Here is an 8,708-nt window from a genome sequence, read left to right as displayed (position 1 = left end):
AGGAACCATTGTTCATTAAATGAACACTTAAGTATTCTAACAGATACACTGGAAATGAAAAAGAAATTCTTATGTTTTTAGGGGACCCATCCAGGATGATGCTACTCAAAATTTAACATCTACTTTTTTCTCTCAATGCTGTTCAGTTCTCTATTCACAGACATTTAAAAATGCAAGTGTTTATTGTAGTTATTTTGATTGAATATAATTAATATTTTTAACAGTTGATTTTTCCTTATTTCACAAGTATTTATTGAGCACTCACTGGGTACCAGGTCCCGTTCTGGGTGCAGTCACTGTCCTCCAGTAGAGAAGGACACAAGTAATAGCAATGAAACAAGATTATGGACACTATAGAGGTGGCAACAAATTATGGAGTGAGTCAATGGGTAGATGAAGCCTATTCTGACTGGGGGAAATGTTCACACTGAAAGAGGCAGACATTAAAGAAGAGCCTTAGAAGATGAGTGGACATTCATTAGTTCAAGTAAAGAAGTCCAATTCATTAAAGAGGAAAACATAGCCTATGACAAAACATGATGAATGGCTTGGGGGTGTACAGGGTGAGTAGGAAGGGTATAGATATAGAAGATGAAGCCAGATATAAAAACTATGAAGGATAGAGCAGGTTCTCATGAGTTTTATTCCAAAGGGTGTGGACAATATCTTATAACAGAATACCAAAGTGAGATCTGAGCAGAGAAGAGTCATCATGGTTTGTTTTTAGGAGGATAACTCATGAGATAAGGAGTATGGGGAGTGTGTTCAGGGGAAAGGAGAGGGGCAAGATCAGCAAGTGATGCAAAAAGATCAGCCCACCAGTAGGGGGCCTGTTTATTATATTAGCTTTGAATAGAAATCTAAAAATTACATTCATGCTTTGGCCTCTGCTCCAGGGCAAAACAATTGCTCCAGAGCAATAAAACGAGCTTTCAGTTCTAACTCAGTTATTTTGCACTTTACATTTTTTCCTTCAATTCTGTTGTAACATCTGGGGACCTTGTCTGATTTTGGTGTAATTCTAAAAGGTAACACAGAGATCACAATAAGATAAAATAGAATTCAGTATAAAAGCATTAAATGGTAAAAAACATTTTTTTATTATTAAGAGGAAAGTTTAATGAAGATGAAACTATTAGTAAAATCTATGAGTCAAATGACATTTCCCTGATATATATAAAGAACAAAAATGATCGGAAACACAAGGACAGAGTATCACAAATATAATAGTAAATTGGAGATGTTAGGGCATTTCTACTTCTTTGAAAAAACAAGTTAGGCAAACATTAGAGTGGAAACTTCTCTAGTCCAGTTTATGGATGACTTCCATACTGAAAACCAGTGGTCAATTCTCAGTCCTTAGCTTACCTGGATTCTCTCAGCACAGTTGACACAATCGATCACTCCTTTCTCCTTGAAACATTTTCCCGTTTGGCATTTACATTTTCCTCCAACGTTACTGGCTGTATCTCCTTGGTCTTCACTGCATTTTCCGCAACTCTTTAACCTCTAAATGTTGGAGTGTCTCAGAGCAGCTTTTCCTGAATCTAAATTCGCTCTCCAGGGGATCTCATCTGGACTTAGCTCATTGATACCATTTAGGAGTTGACAACACATATTTATATCCCCATCCTGGATTTCTCCCTTAAGCTCCAGGCTCCCATGTCAGTTTCTCTCTGACATATTCATGTTGATAATGCAGACACAATTCAAACATAGCACTTCCAAACTGAACTCTCTCCTGCCCCAACTTGTGTCTCCCTCTGTCTTGTCCATCCTTCTTGTTGCTCAAACCAGAAGACTTAGAGCCATCTATGGCTTCTCTCTTCCATATCACCCCTACATTCAACCAATGAGCGAAGCCTGTTGGTTCTATTTCAGAGGATATCGAGAATACGACTCTTTCTCCATACCCTTAGTACAGGCCGCAATAATACCACACATGGATTATTGCAATATCTTCCTAATTGGTCTCCTTCAAGTACCCTTGCCCCATCCCCAGCTCTAGTTTCAACATAGTAATTGAAATCATCCTTTACATCTAAGTACATTACACCACTTTTCCACTTAAAACCTCTAATGGCTTCCCATCTTGCTCAGAGTAAAATTCAGACCCTACATGATGATACCTTTCTGCCCTCTTCTCTTGCCTCTTTTCCATTGGATTTTTTTGCATAGGCACAATGGCCTCTTTACTATTCTTCTAATTACCAATTTACCAAATTACCAACTATTCTACCAAATTACCAAAACTCTGGAATGCCCAGAGTTTTGCCCTTGTGATTCTTCTTGCTTGGAAAACTGCCCTCAGATATGTGGGGCTCACTCAATCACCTACTTATGCTTCTATTCATTATCATCTGCTTGATAGTGTCTTCCTTGACTGACCTATTTTATTTTTATTTATTTCTTTTTTTAATATGAAATTTATTTGCTAAATTGGTTTCCATACAACACCCAGTGCTCATCCCAACAGGTACCCTCCTCAATACCCATCACCCACCCTCCCCTCCCTTCCACCCCCCATCAACCTTCAGTTTGTTCTCAGTTTTTAAGAGTCTCTTGTGTTTTGGCTCCCTCCCTCTCTAACCTTTTTTTTTCCTTCCCCTCCCCCATGGTCTTCTGTTAAGTTTCTCAGGATCCACATTCAGGAGTGAAAACATATGGTATCTGTCTTTCTCTGTATGACTTATTTCACTTAGCATAACGCTCTCCAGTTCCATCCACATTGCTACAAAGGGCCATATTTCATTCTTTCTCATTGCCACGTAGTATTCCATTGTGTATATAAACCACAATTTCTTTTTCCATTCATCAGTTGATGGACATTTAGGCTCTTTCTATAATTTGGCTTTTGTTGAAAGTGCTTCTATAAACATTGGGGTACAAGTGCCCCTATGCATCAGCACTCCTGTATCCCTTGGGTAAATTCCTAGCAGTGCTATTGCTGGGTCATAGGGTAGATCTATTTTAAATTTTTTGAGGAACCTCCACACTGTTTCAGAGCGGCTGCACCAGTTTGCACTCCCACCAGCAGTGCAAGAAGGTTCCCATTTCTCCACATCCTCGCCAGCATCTATAGTCTCCTGATTTGTTCATTTTAGCTACTCTGACTGGCGTGAGGTGGTGTCTGAGTATGGTTTTGACCCCGAATTCCCAAAGTAATTTTGAAGAAGAAGACCAAAGCAGGAGGCATCACAATCCCAGACTTTAGCCTCTACTACAAAGCTGTCATCATCAAGACAGCATGGTGTTGGCACAAAAACAGACACATAGACCAATGGAATAGAATAGAAACCCCAGAATTAGACCCACAAAAGTATGGCCAACTCATCTTTGACAAAGCAGGAAAGAACATCCAATGGAAAAAAGACAGTCTCTTTAACAAATGGTGCTGGGAGAACTGGACAGCAACATGCAGAAGGTTGAAACTAGACCACTTTCTCACACCATTCACAAAAATAAACTCAAAATGGATAAAGGACCTGAATGTGAGACAGGAAACCATCAAAACCCTAGAGGAGAAAGCAGGAAAAAACCTCTCTGACCTTAGCCGCAGCAATTTCTTACTTGACACATCCCCAAAGGCAAGGGAATTAAAAGCAAAAATGAACTATTGGGACCTCATGAAGATTAAAAGCTTCTGCACAGCAAAGGAAACAATCAACAAAACTAAAAGGCAACCAACAGAATGGGAAAAGATATTTGCAAATGGCATATCGGACAAAGAGCTAGTATCCAAAATCTACAAAGAACTCACCAAACTCCACACCCGAAAAACAAATAATCCAGTGAAGAAATGGGCAGAAAACATGAATAGACACTTCTCTAAAGAAGACATCCAGATGGCCAACAGGCACATGAAAAGATGCTCAACGTCGCTCCTCATCAGGGAAATACAAATCAAAACCACACTCAGACTTACCTATTTTAAATTGTATCCCTTTACCCATGTTCCACACCACTTATCACCATCTGATATACACTAGATTTTACTTGTTTATTTTCTGTCTATCCCCCTCTTGTAAGCCCCCGAGGAGAGGGATTTTTGTCTGTTTTGTTCACTTCTGTTATCCTCAGCATACAGAATGGTGCCTGGAAAATAATAAGCATTCTATAAATATTCTTTGGATATGTGGGTGAATCTCACATGTCACAGGCTATATTTTTATTATAAGGTGGTGAACAAGAGAGGTTGCTAGCTTCATCTTCTCCAAGTCACATCAGAAAGAGGGAGAAACATAGATCTGAGAAATTTACATAAAAACATGAGAAACCTCTGAGGAAGTTAAAGACTCTTAAGATCTGGTGTGTGGGGGGGCACCTGGGTGGTTCAGTCAGTTGAGCATCTGACTCTTGATTTTGGCTCAGGTCATGATCTCATGGTCGTGGGATTGAGCCTTGTGTTGGGCTCCATGCTGGGCATGGAGCCTGGTTAGGATTCTCTCCCTCCCTCATGGGCACACTTTCTTTCCCTCTCTCTCAAAACAAACAAACAAACAAACAAACAAACAACAAGAACAACAACAAAAACAAAAAAAAAAGAAAAGAAAAGAAGAAAAAAGATATGGTGTGAGTGGTAGTCCAAGGTAGCTATCTTTCATGAGAGTTTATAGGTATTGGGAGGGATAGATTGTATTTATTTATTTATTCTTCATATTTTTATTTAAATTCCAGTTAGTTCACATACAGTGTAATATTAGTTTCAGGTGTAGAATTCAGTGATTCAACACTTACATACAACACCTGGTACTCATCACAGCAAGTGCACTCCTTAATTCCCATCACCTATTTAACTCATCCCCCATCCACCTCCCCTCTGGTAGCCATCAGTTTGTTCTTTATAGTTAAGAATCTGTTTCTTGGTTTGCCTCTCTTTCTTTCCCCTTTGTTCATTTGTTTTGTTTCATAAATTCCACTTATGAGTGAAATCATATGGTATTAGTCTTTCTCTGATGGACTTATTTTGCTTAGCAGAATACTCTTTAGTTCCACCTACGTCATTGCAAATGGAAGGATTTCATTCTTTTTTATGATGAGTAATATATATATTGAATATTTATATGTATAAATTTGTATTTATAATATGTAATATGTACATATAAATATTTATATGTATAAAAATATATACATCTTCTTTATCCATTCATCAGACAAGGACATTTGGGCTCTTCCCATATTTTGGTTATTGTTGATAATGCTGCTATAAACTTCAGGGTGCATGTGTTTTTTTTGAATTAGTATTTTTGTATCCTTCGGGTAAATACCTGGTAGTGCAATTGCTGGATCATAGGATAGTTCTATTTTTAACTTTTTGAGGAACATCCATACTGTTTTCCAGGGTTGCTGCACCAGTTTGCATTCCCACCAAGAGTGTAAGAAGGTTCAGGGAGGATAGATTTTAACTTGTGCTTTTGTCTGTACACTAAATTGCAAAGAAGTCTCACTTGCCTCATTGCCATAAATCAGAAGCAGTAACCCAGACTGCCTGTTGTCCATAGCAGAATATCAAGATAGGCCTACATTCCTGTTGGGATGACAACCTGTTGAAAGCAGGTGAGCATAGGCCAGTCTGAATTAGAGACAAGGGAGATCCCAGAAAATTGCTTGATAGTGTGGAATTATATTGGTAATAGATAATAATAAGATCTCTGGAAATACCAAAATGCTCATGAGCTAACTAATACACTTCTAAAGAACTCATGAATAAAAGAAGAAACTAAAAGGGAATTTAAAAATATTTTGAGGGGCCATCTTGGTGGCTCAGTTGGTTGAATGTCCAACTCTTGATTTTGGCTCAGGTCATGATCCCAGAGTTGTGGAACTGAGTCCTATGTTGGGCTCTGTGCTGAGCGTGGAGCCTGCTTAAGATTCTCACTTTCTCTCTCTCTCTCTCTCTCTCTTCTGCTTCTCTCCCTGCTTGTGACTCTTTCTCACTCTCTGAAAATAATAATTAAAAAAAATATTTTGAACTGAGTGAAAATACACAGCATATCAGAATTTGTGGGGTGCCAGTAAAACAGTGCTTAAAGGAAATTTATAGCACGAAAGGTACTCTGTTTTATAATTTGTAGCACTCTGTTATCTTCATGTAACATATATTAGAAAAAAAGAAGATCTCAAACAGTGAACCCAGCTTCCACCTTCAGAAACTTAAAAAAAAAAAAAAAAGAGCAAATTAAAACAAAGTAGGTTGAAGAAAGGAAATAATAGAGATCAAAGCAGAAATCAACAAAATAGAAAACAGAAAAAAAAAAACAATAGATAAAAATAAATGAGACCTCATGTTGGTTCTTTGAGGAGACCAATAATATTGATAAACTTCCCACCTGACTTATCAGGGAAAAAAAAGAAAAAAGACAAATTACCAGTCTCGGGAATGAGAGAGGAGAGAGACATCACCTTAGCTACTGAAATGCTAGGGGGCTAGTTTGAAAAATATTTTGCCAATAAATTAAACAATTTAAAGGAAATGGGAAAATACCTTGAAAGAATAGATAATCTGATTATTGCTGTATCTATGAAAGCAATGGAAATGTAGTTAAGGTCATTCCCACAAAGAAAACTTCAGGCTGATGTTCATTGAAGTCTACTAAACATTTAAGGAAGAAATAATACTTATTTTACACAAACTGCTCCGGAAAATTAGAGAAAGAGATTATTTTCCAGTCCAGCCCATGAAGCCAGCATCACCCGGATACCTTCTTTCTGCCATATGAGATCTCCTACCAGCAGAAAACAGAAGTCTGTGGCCCACAAGCGACTGCTTTCACCAGAACCCGACCCCACTGGTACCCTGTCACAGACCCCAGCCTCCTGAACTGTGAAAAATAAAATGCTGTTGTTTATGACCCACCCAGTTTATGGTATTTTGTTATAATAGTCCAAACTGACTAGACATTATTCTTTCTACTCTAGTCTCCCCTTTTCCTTTTCTCCTATAAATAATAGCTTTTCTTACTTCTCAGTTTAATCATTCTGTTCTTTATTTTTAATATCTCAGCAAATATGTATATAAATATATTCCTCTTATATCACTCTATCTTTATTCCATAAGAGGTTACCCATTCCATATACTGTTCTCTACCTTGCCTTTTTCACTTGAAAACATAGTCTTGGCAATCACTCCATATTACGCATATTTTTTCCTCAATGTTTTTAAATAATTTCATAGAATGTCTTTGTGTGGATATGCTATAGTTTATTAACCGACCTTCTATTGGTGGCCATTTGAATCCTTTCCAATCTTTTGCTATTACAAATAGTGCCACAATGAATAGCCCAGTGCTTCAGTCACTTAGAAATATTGGCCGTGTATTTTTAGGGTAGGTACCTATTAGAAAATTTGTTGGCTCAGGGGACAAATGCGTATGTTTTTAGATATTGCCAAATTCTCTTCCATAAATATTGTGCCACCAATCTGCGTTCCCATCAGCCATGGATGACAGGAACTATTTCCCCCACAGTTTTACCCTCATGGTGAGCTGTCAGACTTACAGATTTTTGCCAATCATATAGGTGAGAAATGCTGCTGTGGTCTTTAGATGTGCATTTCTCTTATTAGGAGAACCTCTTTTTTTATGTTTAGAACCCATTAGTTTTTTTTTTCTCCTTGTGTACTCTTTGCTTAGATCACTTTATTATGTTTCTATTAGATTTTGGTCTTTTTTTTCCTCCTCAAATTTCCAGAGCTCTTTGTATGATATAGATTGCAGCTATCTTTTATCAGGTTTTCCTCTGTGTTTTTGACTTTGCCTAGAGTATTTTTCCATGAGAAGTCTTTACCATCTCTTTATGTAGTTGATTTTATAACTGTTTCTGGATTTTGTACCGTAGTTAGAAAAAATGTTCCCACTTTACTTGTGTTTCTTCGAGTACTTTTATGTTTGTTTTTCCTTTTTGCATTTGGATGTCTGCCCTATTTGGAATTCTCCTAGTGTATGGATAGCTATTTGAATCTGATGCATGTTTATCTCTCTTGATTGTCCATAACACACTCCTCCTTCTCTCTTTCTCCCTCTGTCTCTCTGTCTCTTTCTTTCTCTCCTCTCTTCCTCCCAGTCTTTTTTTCTCTTTCTCTCTCTCCCTTTCTTTTGGTTTAATAGGTCTGTTCACGTTAGCACTTTCTACACATAACATAAACAATTTTAGATTCTACTCTTTCTCCAAGTATTTTGTAGTAAATATTTCCTGTTATTATATATTCCTTATATTCATTAGTTATAAAGGCCAAGGGTAAACTTCAGAGTGATTAGCTCACCATTTAGTGTTACTATGGTGTTACAAACAGTGATGCTTTGCTTCCAACTACATTTATTAGTTAGCATTCTTTTGTAGAGAAGAGCTTTTCCTTTCCTTACTTTTGTTTTAATTTTGTATTGGTAGAGATCCATAAATTCTTATTAAAGAATGTGATGGGTGATAATGATAATGCATTGCTGTCATCATTTATGTTGTCAAATTGTCCCATTGTCTTCTACCTTTTTTGCACTTGATCCCGTCCATTTTTGAGCACTTCCTCAGTTGCTGGCACCATGTTCTCAGCTCATCTTACACTTTTCACGTCCCAGCCCTGAAACTATTCATTTCTCTAAGAAGCCCAGGATCCTTGTAGTAGAGAAGAGTGTTTAGAACCCCCAAATGTGGGCACTAAATACCTTTGCTACTTGGTTGCTGGCCCTTTTAGTGGACATAAATAAAAAATAGAT

This window comes from Leopardus geoffroyi, chromosome B1 (genome assembly GCF_018350155.1).
Source record: "Leopardus geoffroyi isolate Oge1 chromosome B1, O.geoffroyi_Oge1_pat1.0, whole genome shotgun sequence".
NCBI lineage: Eukaryota > Metazoa > Chordata > Mammalia > Carnivora > Felidae > Leopardus > Leopardus geoffroyi.
The sequence above is the reverse complement of the archived record's forward strand: the minus strand, read 5'-3'. Positions refer to the sequence as shown.